General features: G+C 39.7%; 1 protein-coding gene across 4 annotated transcripts in view; it reads left to right on the top strand.

Annotated features, from left to right (window-relative positions):
• LOC121320422 (tripartite motif-containing protein 3-like) overlaps nucleotides 1-15,946 on the top strand; it is an 87,325-nt gene that overhangs the window by 27,625 nt on the left and 43,754 nt on the right. For 2 of the 4 annotated variants that reach the window (XM_041258747.1, XM_041258744.1), the window contains exon 1: nucleotides 5,975-6,099. The exons of 1 other annotated variant lie outside the window; for it this stretch is intronic. The gene's annotated coding sequence lies outside the window, so the exon portion shown is untranslated. Of the gene's footprint in view, nucleotides 1-5,974; nucleotides 6,100-9,220; nucleotides 9,408-15,946 lie in introns of those variants that run through there. One more of the 4 variants, XM_041258745.1, reaches the window with a different exon arrangement.

Here is a 15,946-nt window from a genome sequence, read left to right as displayed (position 1 = left end):
AGCTCCTGCTGCTCTGCGCCTGCCGGTGGAGGTGGCGGAGGCAGAGGCGGCTCCTGCTGCTCTGCGCCTGCCGGTGGAGGTGGCGGAGGCAGAGGCGGCTCCTGCTGCTCTGCGCCTGCCCATGGAGGTGGGAGCGGCGTGTAGTCTCCTGGTGGTGGAGGTGGGAGCGGCATGTAGTCTCCCCTTGTTACAGGGGACTGGTGCGGCTCTCCCTCGCTTGCAGGAGACTGGTGCGGCTCTGGAGACAGTGGTGGGTCCTCTGCCTTCCTCTTCTGTGGCAGTTCCTCCTCTCCCTCCTGGTAGGGGCAGCGGAAGGGACAATTGGCAAAGAGATGGTCCTGGTTGCAGAGGAGGCACCCCGGCAAGGACTGGTTACATCGCCGGGGATGTCTGGCCCTTAGGCGGCACTCCTCCTCCCTGTCCCTCACCTCTTTATCCTCTTTCCTGCTTCTCCCCATTTCTTTCTTTCTTTTTTTTTTTTTTTTTGTAATCCAAAGACGCCCCCTTTTTTTTTTTTTTTTCTCCCACACAAAAAAACCTCTCCTGGTCTGACGCTTGGAGGCGCTGTTAAATCCCACGCAGGACACCACGTGTCACAAAGACGGCCGAAGTGGGCGGCGTTAGAACCAGGAAAAGGAATGAAATACACAAAACACAGGACGGATGAAATGAAATGATGAAGACGCCTGTTGGTGCCGGTTTATTACAAAATAAAAGGTTTAAACAAACACGAAAACACAGGACCCGGCACTCTACGCCAAAATAAATAGACAAACAAAAAAACAGACTAAACTTAACAAAACGGTGCACGGACAGACACTGACAAACACGGTGAGCAGATACTTTGTTATTATTATTACTACTTTACTTATTTCCTCCGTCTCCAATCCCGTTCTCCGCTCACCGAACACCCAACCAACCGTATGTGACAACGTGCATCTATATATACTATTGTGCTGGGATTCAATTACCAATTAATTATTCACTTGAATCCCAGCACGTGAATTAATAAAGTGCAATTCCCCGTGCTCACATATTACTACATTTTACTTGCACGTGAAGTGCTGTGCAATCCTCGTGCCTAAATACACATATACATTTTTAAACACTCGTGTTACACAGACCCGTTTATATCCCGTGTACCAATGTCTATACACCAACATTTAAACACACCACACACAACACATAACAGATAATATACACAGGGGCGGGCACTTTGTTACAACCCCTTAGCACATATTTCAAACCTAAAATGTTTTTAGATCTTAATCTAAAGTCCTAATAATAAATAAAGATAACCTGATTAAACAAATAACACAAAAACATGATACTTTTTCAACATTTATTTATCCACAAATGATTCAACATTCAATATCCATGTGTGAAAAAGTATGTGAACCTTTAGATTCAATAACTGGTGGCACCTCCTTGAACAGCAATGACTTCAACTAAATGTTTCCTTTAACTGTTGGTCAGTCTCTCACATCGGTTTTGAGGAATTTTTGCCTATTCCTCCTTACCGAACTGCTTAAACTCGTTGACATTTGAGGGCTTCCTTGCATGGACAGCTCGCTTCAGGTCCTGCCACAACATTTCGATGGGGTTTAGGTCCGGACTTTGACTAGGTCATTCTAAAATGCAGAATTTCTTCTTCTGCGGCCATTCTTTTGTAGATCTGCTTGCATGTTTAGGATCACTGTCTTGATGCATGGTCCACTTTCGGTTCAGCTTCAGCTCATGGATGGATGGCCTGCTATTCTCCTCTAGAATCTTCTGATACAATGCAGAATTCATGGTTGTGTCAATGCTGGCAAGCCATCCAGGTCCTGGGCAGCAAATCAGCCCCAAACCATTACACTACCACCACCATGCTTGACGGTTGGGATGAGATTTCACCAAACATAACATTTCTCATTGAGGCCAAAAAGTTCTACCTTTGACTCGTCTGTCCAGAGAACATTGTTCCAGAAGTCTTGTGTATCATTTATGTGCTCTTTATTGAATTTCAGAAGAGCAGCAATGTTCTTTTTAGAGAGCAGTGGCTTCCTCCTGGTATCCTTCCATGAACACCATTCTTGTTCAGTCTTTTTCTGATAGTTGAGTCATGAACACTCACATTAGCCAAGGCGAGAGTGGCCTACAGATCCTTAGATGTTACTCTGAGGTTCTTTCTGACTTCCCTGATGATTTTCTGGTTTGTTCTTGGAGAGATTTTGGTAGGACGACCTCTTCTGGGTAGAGTGACTGTGTTCTTGAACTTTCTCCATTTGTAGACTGTCTGGCAGTAGATTGGTTGAGCCCTAAATCCTTAAAATGGTTTTGTGAACTTTCTCCATTTGTAGACTGTCTGGCAGTAGATTGGTTGAGCCCTAAATCCTTAACAATGGTTTTGCAACCATTTCTAGATGATCAGCATCAATAACTGTTTTTCTGAGGTCCTCAGAGATTTCTTTTGATTGTGGCATGACATGTTTCCACACACCTGTATGGTGAAGACCAAACTCACAAAGTTTCTGATCTTTGTATAGGGTGGGGCCTCCCAAACTTATCCCTGAAGATGTACCTAATTATTTAAACACCTGATTCTAATTATCCCCTTAATTGAGCTGATAAAACCAGGGGTTCACTTACTTTTTCACATACCCTGAATCTTAATTACTCATTGTCAGTCTAATTCTTACATCACTGGTAAATCTATCATGATAATACTAGGGAATTTGCATAATTATCACTAGGGTTCACAAACTTTCTATATTCCATCTACTGACCACTTGCTACCATCCATCCATTATCATTAACTGCTTAATCCTTTACAGGATAACGGTAGCCAGAGCCATGCAGACGCTGGGGGGGGGGATGCAAACTCCACACAGACAGACCCCCTAGGCTGGAATTGAACCCAAGACCCTGGTGCTGTGAGGCAGCAGTGCTAACCACCATGCCACCATGCTGCCCCCACTTGCTACTAATAATGTAAAATGAAAAACTGTTAGGAGAACAAAAGGGATTACTAAAGTAATGTCAAAACACTAGCCTGTAAAATCAAGTGCTGCATTAAAACGACAAGTAAAGACATGGGTCATGATCTCAGCATCCGGAAGAGATAAGGTAAAATAAAGAGGATTGTATAGCACAATATGATATGTTCATTAGACAACAGCACGGGGTGGAAAATGATGCTCAGATGTCTAACTGATGAACACATGAATGGAAGTATTGTAGCAAACCTGCCTTTAAGGCCAACTGGATTTCAGTAAGGTAATTAGCTGCCAATACTTTTATTTAACCGGGAAGGTCAGGTTATGAGATTCTCAAAGACTCAGGAGGGCAAAGGTTCAAACAATGCACAAAACAGCTATAGTTAAAAAATATGTTTTTATATAAAGGGGGGGGTACATGATTTCTCAGCAATTAGACAGGTTCACTCTTAAAAGATCAATTATTGCACAATGCCAGACTAAATTAGCAAAAAGCCTTCAATATAAAGAAACGTCACACAATACCAAACCAATAAACACACTCTAATATCAACTACAAATGAATTACTCATATATCACACACACACAATTACCAAATCATTTAAGAACTCAGTGCAAATCATAATTAATTATTCAATACCACACATCAGTTAAACACGACTATTGTGTACAACTTGGTTTTTACTACGTCGGACATAATTAATTTAGCTTAAAAATACCTATAACTACTGTTTAAATGTCCTGACCCCTTAAAACCATTTACAGAACAAAATACATTACAGTTAAGAACAACTTAAAACAATCAATATACTCTATATTGCAAAGGCCAGTCAACCCAGATCAATTACTGAGAGAGAGATTAACTTAACTTCAGTTTGTTGCAATGTCTGTAAAAGCTACAGAGGCCGCCCCTCCTCCAATTTCACTAGCCGAAATCCCAACAGCTAACTCCCCCATTCAGAAAACTGGAACCGCAAAAGAGTAGCTTTCCTTACCGGTAGACACTCTCCATTGCAGTTGTGTTGGCTCCGCTTATTAACAGCTCCACTGTACAATCTCAGCTCCGCTTTTCCTCTACACAACCATGACTCAAGTCTTCTCAGTCCGACTCTGCCTTGTTTCTCTCTCCTCCCTTTCTTCCTCTCAATTATTTACTGGTGTTTTTATACCCTACTCGTCTCTCTCTTGCTCAATTAATCAATCTGGGTCGAATGAGCATAACAGCACTTCACCTATAATGATGGTGAGATCTCATTATACAATTAGCCCATGACAGTATTTATGTTCATTTGAGCACCGACTCCACAGCACCCCAAGTGGTTTTGTTGTTCTCCTTCCCCTTCAGTTGACCCCTAAGCAGTTCAGATTCTTGCAGTACCTCTTGAACCACACAGATGGCATTCCGACTGGGAACAAGTGGTCTTGGTCTAAACTCAGGGAGGCTGGCAATTGACACTTACTGCCAGATTGGGAGTATTTTGTCTTACAGTATTTCAAGCTATGAAACCAGGATATCAGGATTCACTCCTGTAGTAAACAAAGGTGCAACCAGGGCTGGATTTTATAATTTGGTTCTGTATCATATACAGTAGCATGTATATAATAGACAACAGAACAAACTGCTGTAAATTGAAAGTTCATTAAAACAAGAAGTCATAACCCTGGCCAGAGAGCTATATTATATTAATGATTTCTGTATTTACTATTGCAGCTTTATTCATTATTGCATGCAATACTCAGTACATTATGGTGCGCATTAAATGCAGTGCTTCACACTATGGTAATCAGAATGAATATGTGATTTGTAAGGTAATTCATGATAATTTATTTAAATGAGCACCCAACTCAGAAGAATGAGATGAGCTGTATTCACATGGTATTTACTAAACGACGTTCATTTTAGTGAATACATTATGGTGATCATTTATTACTGTGTATAGAAACCAGGCTTCAACCACTGATAGGTGTGCTGTTTTCCTGGCCTGAAAACTAGTGATGTGCAGTTCAATTCTTTTTACTGACTTGATTTGTTTGATTCATTCAGTTTAGTGAATCAATTTTACAGATTTGTTTCACTGATTCACTAACGCAAAATAAATACATCTTGCTGGATTACTTGGTTTGAAAGCAAAAATCTGGCAGCAAGGGCCATTTAAGTTAGCGCTGTTCACTTGGCGGGCCGCCCGACGTTAAATATATTATATATATATTATATATCATATATATATATATATGACACACACACACACACACACACACACACACATACATCGTACTGTACGTGAAAATGTCTATATTAACTGTATGTAGTCCAATATACTCAAATATACTAATCAAAACCCATTACCCCCCACTGCACGATTCCTAGTCATTAATAAGTATGCAGGCACGTTTTCAATTAATTAATTAACATATTACTGAATGTATTTTATTGTGCAAAAATAGGAAGATATAGAAGCAGCTTTCCTAGAACACTGACAAAAAAACTCTATATAACAATGTAATATTAAATGGAGGAAACAGAAGAGTATTTTATTTCAGTGGAAATCTCAAACAGCAAAAAAAAGAAACATGTATATTCCATAATAAAAAGTTTTTAACAGCACCGAAAAAAAAGACAATGACAAGCTGTGAAAATGCAAAATAGTAAACAGTACCACTATGAAATTAACCTTTTGATGACTTCTGTCCAGACACTCCTTTTCTTGCACACTTGATAACAATGCTCGTACGTGTTCTAATTCTGCAACTTTTCCACATAATGCCTGTTGGTGCAGAATGCAGTATAAGAAAATTGGTACTTCTGTATATCTTTCTTAATTTTTTTCCAGCACTGCTAGCCAGTCCTCTCATTCTGTAGCTGCAGTCTGTTGTAACCAGGATATGGGGAGGAGCTGTGGGAGGAAGGGGGGGGGGGAGGGGCGGCTGTGGGCCGGGGTTGGTGACGTTACCGCCCAGCTGTTCTCATTCAAACTGTGTGTGTGTGTGTCTTTGTGTCAGAAAGAGAGGGGGGTGGGTTAGTGAAAGAGAGCTGCAGTGAATGTTCCTTAAGTCACCAGGGCCTGTTTTCTCCTGACAGGAAGCACAATTGGGGGCTGCCTGATTCCACACCCTTGCTGCAGTAAGTGTATATTCCTCTCAATCTGCCTGTGTCTGTGTGTGAGTGTGTAATTCCAGCTTTGATAATCAGTTTTGCTACTCATGCTAAAGCGGCCGTGTGTAATCTGTGAATGTGCTGTACTGTAACTGGAGCTAGGAAGGAATGCCGTTGTTGTTCTTAACTGCTGTTGCCAGACTGGTCTCTTCTTGTGTGCTCTGATTTTGAGCAGGGCTAATTTCATCCCGCTGTAATGTGAGGAATAGAGAAGTGCCATTTTGGATGTCTTTCACTGTGAATGATTTTCTCTGTTAATTATTTACTACGACATACATGTTCTTGCCTTATTCTGAATGTCAGGACATCGAGTTGGTTCTTTTTGAGAGATCCGCCTACTGCAGCTTGTCCAGGCCTGGCTGCACCAACAGTGAAAGATGACATCCACTGTACAGCCCCAAAAATCAGCTTTAACACCCCTAGCTGTCTTGTGGCATATTGGAGAGGGATTCTTTAAAAACAAACACTAAGTATTAAATGTCAGAGATATATATATATTTGAGAATAGGAAATGTAATCATTCATCATTATCATAAAAAAAAAAATTGCCAGTCTCCACCCCAATATTTTATGAGTTATATGTATTCAGAGCAGCCACTTGGTCCCATAGCTCTGAAACTGAAGAGAGCAGATGGGAAACCAGCAGTACAGCATGAACCTAATTAACTACCAGGGTTAGTTACCAGGACCAATGGCTCCTCTGATAATATTAACACAATTAAGGTTGGGTTACATATTTGCATGTGCAGTTGTTATGGGAAATGATGAGTCACGTACAGTGCATTGTTAAGGTAGTGTTGTCAAGCTTTGTGGAATTCCTGGTTCCTGTACCTGCTGAAGCACAGCAAATGTATACCTTGACAGCAGAGTATCTTCACTGCATCCACATGCTGAGCCATGATCAAGTATATTAGTCTTTTCTGAGATGGCAATGTTGCTTTTTTTTTTGTTTTTCCAAACACTGCTGTTTAAATAGAATAAAAAAATCCTGAGGGCAGTGTTAGGGAACAAAGCACATTTGGCAATGGTAAGGCAGGCAGTTTAACAAGCGTAGGTGCATTACAGCACTGAGCAATGACTCTTTTCTGAGATTTATTTATAAGTAGAGATGATAATTCCCCCCAAATAATTTGTTGAGGATCATTTCTTAAAAGTAATCCAAGATATTTGATATACCTTTGTCCAGAATCCTTGTAATTTGCTTCATTCCCAAATGTATTAATGTTCCATGTACACTGTCACATCTCCAACAATTTGAGTTCAGTTTTAGATTTGATTTGTATCGTTTATATGATGTATAATGGCAGCAGTTTATAATTTTGAATTGAATGGAGCAAAGCTTAGCATTGATGCGGATCAAGCTTCCTGAGAGATTTCAACCTGCATATCTTTCTCCCATTTATTTTTAACAGAATCATTTTATGAGAGTGTGAAGCAATGTACATTTGTAAAAATCTGAAACAAATTTCTGAGATGGCTTAATATTAAGAAGGTGAGATTCAGTTTCTGTTCATTTTGGTTCAATTAAGCTTGGATCCATACTTTTCAATTGTTTGAGAGCAAGCTTAAGTTTTCAAACCCAAATTATTTTTGAGTCAAACCCAAATTATTTTGAAACATTCTATAAATGGTCCTTTACAAAATAAATCACCATAGCAACTAATTCCTGCTTTAGCCCATGACTCTTCTTATTATACAGTAATTTGTGGTTATACCATAAATCTGAATAGTAATAGAATGGTTTTGAGTCAATTAACATACATGTTAAGATGGAGGAAATATGATGTCCACGTTTAAATATGTGCATATGTTTAAGAGGAGGTGGTGGGTCATGAAATAAAATTGTCCTGAGAGAAACAAGAGCAGCCACATTTTACAGGATAGAAAGCCATAAATTGATGGCTTAGGGATGAAAGAAAACCAGAATCTTAATGACCTATTGTGTACGCTATCATAGGATGAATCATCATTTTGATTACTTCAACCTTGCCCCAAAAAGATATTGGAAGTATTTTCCAGTTATCCATTTTTCATTTTATTTCTCTAAAAGTGGTTTAGAATTGAAAATACCACATTTTTTAAAACCTCAAGCCCAGGCATTTAATACCTTTCAGTGACCCTTGAAACTGATAATCACTAAAAAGAGATGGAAAACAATCTTTTGAGATTGGTAATGCTTCAGATTTGGACCAGTTAACAATTTAAACAAATATGAAGCCAAACTCTTCAATGGCTTTCATAAGGCTAGGAAGGGAATTTGTTTAATTGTTTAGGGTAACTAATAAATCATTTGCATATACAGTAGTAGAACCTTTTGCTATTGGACGATAATTAGAGCAGGACAGAGGGTCCTTTTCTTCTTTATGAATTAAAGTAATATGAGAAGTTCATAGATTGTGGTAATTGTTGGTTAGCAAACGCATTGAAAAACATTGACTAAACTGGGAGCCAACAATTTCTTGATAAGTTTGTAAAATTCTGCTGCTATCCCATCTGCTCCAGGAGTTTTATTGCATGGGAGTTTATTAATAGCCCTCAACACTTCTTGCAAAGAAATTGGGATTTCAAGGTATTACATTATTTAAAGCTGATGATATTCCCTTAAATACACACATCTTTAGATGTATGGTCAACAATGTCATCCATGGTAGTATTAAAGTCCCCTCCAACTATCCATGGATTTAGTTTTTGCATTACTGATTTATAGAAATTGTGCTGGTTATAATTAGGGGCATATATACTTGATAAAATAAACATTGGTTGTCTAGATTTATTTTAATTGATATAATGTGTCCCTCTGTATCTTGCAGTTTGTCAGTACATGTAGAGTTTTGTATTTATTAATCTATAACAAAAACATTGTCAATGTAAAAAGCAAGTTAGAAAAATGCAACAGCAGTTTAAAGTGGTGATATCAAACACAAAAGCCCAAGTTAGGAGAAGCAATTGGGGCAACCTTGTCAAGCACCAAGCAAATAGGCACAATTGGAAAGGTGCTGGGGCCCAACATTCACACAATTTTTGCTTCTAACTTGGCTTCTTTTTTTGATCGCTCCATTTTACACTGAAACGCTCATTCCTTTATCAGCTGGGCTGCAACCAGAATAAAGATGTTGAGACACATATGGGCCAAGGAAAGTGCTCAACACAGACTGAAGTGTTCTTGGTGATCCTTACAAGCACTACCACAGAGAGAAAGACAGACGGGGAATGGGAGAGACGTAATCACAGGTGCAGACAAGTATGCTTTGGGAAGACACACGAACAACATACAGGTAAGGCACAGGTAGATCAGGACACACATGAACAGACATTTAGCCCATACATACAAAAATATCTGAAAGAGCATGAAGCAATATCTATCCAGCAATGAAGATGATGAACAAGACCAATAATGGCAATGAGTGCAAGGGATAATGAGAATGCAAAGTAAGTGTATGGGAAGTGACAGTTGATGAGACAGGCATTGCAGATCCAAGGCTGGGGTGCAGGAGCATTTTTTTTTGGCTGTGCATTGTCAATGACTTTTCTTGTAGATGACTTTTGAGCTGATAAGGGAATGGTGACAATCCCCTTGAAGTTGTACAAAGAGCATATCAATGTAAAGTGGAGCGATCAAAAAAAGAAGCCAAGTTAGAAGCAACAATTGTGTGAATGTTGGGCCCCAGCACCTTTCCAATTGTGCCTGTTTGCTTGATGCTTGACAAGGTTGCCCCAATTGCTTCTCCTAACTTGAGCTTTTGTGTTTGATATCACCACTTTAAATGGCTGTTGCGTTTTTCTAACTTGTTTTTACATTGCCAATGTTTTGTTTTAGATATCACTTCTTTTTTTACTTCATCAAATAATGAATAAAGCGAGGGAAAGATATTTGAGAATGTGTATGGTAAACAGACAGACAAGACAAGAGAGTAATAAGTAGAGTAATATAACAGAAATGAGAAAAATATTTTAAAGTAAAATAATGGTAGAAGGGACTTTTGGACAGTACTGAAAGTGTAAACATTGTATTCTTTTAGTTGCCAATGTACATCCATCAGTGGTGAAAACAATATGTCTATTTTGATAGTTATTGATATATTGATATTTACGTAGGTACAAAACTACAATGTTATGAATGGTTAAAAAGGTACATATGCATGTCAGTGCTAAAGGGTAGTATACCAACACATATTAATGCTGAAAAAAACATTATTTTCCTTGTTATAGAGGTATTATGAACTTTGGCCAATGTAAGGCATTTGTAAAGCATTAGATTTCTTGATAAAAGATCATGTCCATGTCCTTTGCATTTCTTGGCCGTGGTTTGACTTTGAGTGCATCATTTGCATGAACCCATTTTCCAGTAGCACCCACAGCAAGAAGAGACACATAGTGTCCTGAAATAACACTCTATCCTTGGTGTATGACAATGGAAGATAATTGGCCATTCCTGTGTTTTAATGAATCCTTCAGAGGTTGCAAGTGAAGAAGGCACTGCAATGTTGCATTTGCACAGCATGAGGTGAAATTCCAGTTGCTCAAGACTCTGAATGGATGTGTAACTGCAAGTGTTCTCTTAGAAGATTGAGACTTTTGCTGTTCCTGAACATTATGGCTCGGTGAATGAAATGCTCTCGATCTTTTACCTTGTGTCCCTTGTACATGTTAGTCTCCTTCAAGCCTATCAGCTTAGGGCAATAAATCCCTCTGAGCCTATTGTATTCTGCAACTGCAGTTTGAGGTGCCTTAATGCAGGTGGGGTCAAAAAGTTGATTAGGTGGACACCACTTAAGGATTTAGCTCTGGAAAGTGCAACAAAACTTTGTCCATAGGAGGAATGGAGTTACCAAGTTCCATCATAACTGTTTTTAGAGTCATACCCTGGCATTTGTGAATGGTGATGCTTTCAATGACTGGGAATTGCTCTTGAACAATGTAGACTCTGTCCATGAGTTCAAACCTTGAGCACACATGTTCAAAGGTATGGGTGACTCCATTGTTAAATTTGATGGTTATGGTTTTGACCATACTTGTGTTTTACAGATAGTAGGAAAGAGCTTGAAGCTTCCCTATTGCCCCATTGATAGGACCAGTGGCAATGCCAATGTTCTTGCGAAGCAACAGTTTTTTGTTTCTGCTCTATTAGGCAGGTTAACTCCTCATCAGCTGCAGCTATTTGTTGTAGTTGGTCATGATAGGCCATAGCTTTTTGAAGGCTATTCCTACAGGCATGGAAGGCTTCCTCATGGGAACAGCACCCTTCAGTAAGAAGGTCTGTTCTGTCTTTCCATGGCTTGTACACTGTAATAGTAATGATTAATTAAGGGCGTGCTTCTCTTTTTGATGTATCCCAAGTGAAACATTTTAGGCTTCTCTGTCACCACATCATGCCATGCAATGAAATCATAGAAACTTATGACTTGCAGAGCCTCCAGATGTTTTGGGTAGTATGAGTCAATCCAGGAAGGAAAGTAGGTGTCGGTTGAGTCAGGATTTTCTTTTGCTAACATGTCAATGTGTTCCTTAGATTTAAGCCGGTGGCTAGAAACCTTTGATACATCAATGCACTTGATGGTTGTCTGCAGATCTGTGCCATAGAGAGGTAAGCCTAGGAGATTGTCTGCTGCAACAAGTACACCACATTCTTTGTTGGACAAGCTGTGGAGTGCAACAGTCACAGTCTGCTAGCCAGAGACTTGGTTGAGTTGATGTCATTCATGATGCCAAGGGCAAAACTCTTCTCAGGTTTTGAAAGGTATTTTGTAAGGTAGTAGTTGAGGGCTGTAGATTGTTCACCAATGAACTGAATATCCATATTGCACTCCCAAGCTAGCAAAATGGCTGGATTGTAGTCATTGGTTCTGGCTTCTGCACTACTCAGTGGTAGATCATAGAGTCTGCCATGAGGTTTGAGTGTTTTCCGGCCAGTAATAGCCTCAGCCACATCTCGGATTACCACCACGGTTTATTCTTCTTTGGTGCCATTTCAAGACATGGTCTCTAAGTACAGGTGCTATCAGGTCATTTGGAATTGTACAGGTGACATGTTGATTAATGTACTGTGCATTTTTGAGTTGGAGGAAACTCCAATAAGTGGTGCATCTTCCACTCAAAGAAGCATGTGGAAGTGCTGCATTCTATGACCCTGGTACTCTGCTGGTACTACTTCCCTTTGTTAATCTGGCAAATATTGGCCTGATGCTGCAGCAGATAGATATATTGCTGACTCAGCTTAAATTGTGCGTGGCATGACTGAAGCCGAGCTTTGACAAACTTGGATTCAAATGGGGCGACCGTTCAGCATGCATTCCATGAATTCCATGAGTGTACAAGTCTGGGAAACACAGTAGGTCTAGTTTTTCCCCTAGTCTTACAGAGCGTCATCCTGTATGTGAAGCATTTGGTAAAGATCACTAGCTGTACCTTTCTTTCTTTCACTGTGTATGGGATGTATTGTGTAGTTGTGGTAAATGACAGCCTCTTCATCTGGCTGAACCTTACGTAGCAAAGGTTCTTTGGGGTGAGGTTGTTCTTTGGTTGTTTCCTCCACAGTGATTTTGTCATCTTCTTCATTGTCAGAATGACATTGAAATGCATTCAAGTTGTGATTAGTAAGCAAGTTGACAGAGTTTTGTGGCAAGATGATGTCTTTTTAGAAAGGATTGATTTCCTTCAACTTCTGTAAAGCATTATACACTTTATTGACATCCACAATGTCTTCCCAAACAGTTTTGGACTTTGCTGGTGCACTGCATGGTGCGTGGAGTTCCAAGTCATCTGGCAAGGCTTGCTTTGGCGGGGGCAGTTTGCTCAGTGTTTCCTGAAGATCTGGCTCTTTGTGAATAAATGTTGTTGAGTTTATTTATTTAGCTGTTGATCACAATGATGTTGTTCCTTCTGCTGTTGGGGTCTGGCCTGTGGCTCATTGTGATGCTGATTCTGCTGGTTTGTGTTACAGACAGTTGCATGACTGTATTCCTCAATGGGCAGATTTCGTTCTGAATATTTTACCAAATCCAGGCATTGTAGGTTATCAAATTAGAGTATACTGATTCCTTTGGGGCCATGACCAATTGAAACAAATATATAGGCCTATTCTTAAAATAGCACAGCTAAATATTTAAAAGTTAATATTCAAAATAAGTAGGCAACTCTTACTATTACTTATTCATTTATTTGTGATCAAAAGAGCCACCTTCACAATATTAGGAATGTCATCTACCTAAAATAGTCTACCTTCTATAACACACACACACACACACACACACACACACACACACACACACACACACACACACACACACATATACGTAACAGCAGCGTTCTACTTGCAAGTGTCTCTGAGAGACAGAAACTATGCAAAGTGTTTCAGGAGATGAACAATGCCAGAGGTTGGGACAGAAGCCTTTGGGGGGCTAGAAGCCTTTGGATACCCTGCTTAACGACTTGCAGTTTCTGTTCTTAGCCTTCACCTACCATAACATCTTCAGCATCACTGACATTCTGTATGATGACCTTCAGAAAAAGCTGTAAACTACTGCAGTTCACAAATTCAGTCAACAATTGTGATTGGTGAACTGCATGAGAAGAGCAGTTCAAAGTGTTTAATTCTGCAGCCACTGCCCTGCCGACTGCCCTGCATAAAGGCCAACAAGGAAAGGATCCGCTAAAGACAGTCAGAACAAGTTTTTGCCACTGTGCTTTGAAATCCTCGATAACATCGTTGCCCAGCTTTCTCTCTGTTTTACAGACACAAGGGCCCTCCACTTCTTGAGTAAGCAGTTCCCCATAGATGCCTTCAACCCAATCGCCAACTTGTACGGCAGCTACTTTGACTTTGATCGTCTGAAAAACGAGTTTGGTGTGGTCTTCAGAGATTATCAGTTTCAGAACTGTTCAGTTGGTGATATCCTGCATTTAATCAATGAAAATGGACTGCATGAGGTGCTGAAGGAAGCATGCTGCTTTTTTCTGTTTAATTGCCATGATACCAGCAACAACAGTCAGTGTGAAACAAAGCTTCTCAAGGGGTCAGAATGTATTTTGTATTTATTATATAGGGCTTAGGTTTTTATGAATTTAATTTTACAATGCTTATTTTTAGATATTTATTTTCAACTTACATGTAAATCTTTTTTTCAGGGCTTTTTATATACTGTATTACATTATTGTTTTCAGTTTTGTTTTTTTCTGTCAAAATATGTATAGTATTTGTTGTATTCCACAATGAAATCATTATGGTCACGGGAATATTCTTCTTTTAAATTCAACAAGCGTGTAATGCTACCAATATACTGTAATATAGCTTTAAATTTGAGAGGGGTATTGCTGCAGAACGCAGACTCTCACAGGCAGCTCACACAGGGCAGTGCTGCATGCGCAACCTGTAATAGACTTCATAATGATATGCTCAAGACCAATCACATCAGGATGATGAATACTAAAAAGTTTATTTCATAACAATAACCTAACCCTAAACCTAAGGTTTGTGGGGTATTGGCCGTGGATCACCAATTAATTCTCACAAAGAATTCACTATGTTCACTGTTCTCCCCCTGCCACACTCTGTTGATCATCACATGGTAGCGGTGTTGTGGTTATGAGCTCTCCATTGTGTTCTGCTGCTCCTGTGTTATGAAATCTCCATTGTGTTCTGCTGCTCCTGTGTTATGAGATCTCTGTTGTGTTCTGCTGTGTTCTCTTGTACCTGTATGTCACACATTGTTGAATATATCTGGAGACCTGCTTATCCAATTGTCTTGAAACTTGGTGTTAACATTATTTAGCAGAAGTTGACAGTAGCAGATTCCCGGGATATATGGAGGTGTCTGGCTGTCTGTTCATCCATACATCTGTACAGGTACTCTATATGGAGAATAGAAATCGTGATTAAACATTTTATTGCTAATTCTTATTCTATACTATGCTGTGCATACTGTTGATACAGTGTCTATAGAAAGTCTACACCCCTTGAACTTTTTTTCACATTTTGTTGTGGGAGTGCCTCAGAGTTTCATGCATTTAGAGTTTCATTCATGAAGATTTGTTTACACTTATCTACACACCATACTCCACACTACACACCATACTCACATTGAGAAAAAAATATATATATTAAAATTAGAAAACTGAAAGATCATACATGGATAAGTCTCTACCCCGAAGTTAATACTTGGTGGAAGCACCATTGGCAGCAATTACAGCTGTGAGTCTGTTGGGATAGGTCTCTACCAACTTTGCACACCTAGATTTGACAATATTTGACCATTTTTCTTTTCAAAACTGTTCAAGCTCTGTCAAGTTCCTTGGGGAGCGTTGACGGACAGCAATCTTCAAGTCATGCCACAAATTTTCAATTGGATTTAGGTCGGGGCTCTGACTGGGCCACTCAAGGACATTTACCTTTTTGCCACATGGCAAAAGGATTCAAGGTGGGCTTTCTTGAGTAATGGCTCCCTTCTTGCTTCCTTCTCAGTTTGGAGGGATGGCCTGATCTAGGCAGGGTCTTGGTTGTGCCATACACCTTCCACTTCTTAATAATCATCTTGACCGTGCTCCAAGGGATATTCAAGGGCTTTGATATTTTTTATACCCACCCCATGATCTGTGCCTTTCAAAAACTTTGTCCCAGAGTTCTTTTGAAAGTGCCTTGGTGCTCATGGTTGAGTGTTTGCTTTGAAATGCACTACCCAGCAGAGGGAACCTACAGAACTGCTGAATTTATCCTGAAATCATGTGAATCACTACAATTTAACACCGGTGGCCACTTAACTTGGTGTGTGATTTTTAAGGCGATTGGTTACACCTGAGTTAATTTAGGATTGCTATTACA

This window comes from Polyodon spathula, chromosome 9 (assembly GCF_017654505.1).
Source record: "Polyodon spathula isolate WHYD16114869_AA chromosome 9, ASM1765450v1, whole genome shotgun sequence".
Lineage (NCBI taxonomy): Eukaryota > Metazoa > Chordata > Actinopteri > Acipenseriformes > Polyodontidae > Polyodon > Polyodon spathula.
The sequence above is the reverse complement of the archived record's forward strand: the minus strand, read 5'-3'. Positions and strand labels throughout refer to the sequence as shown.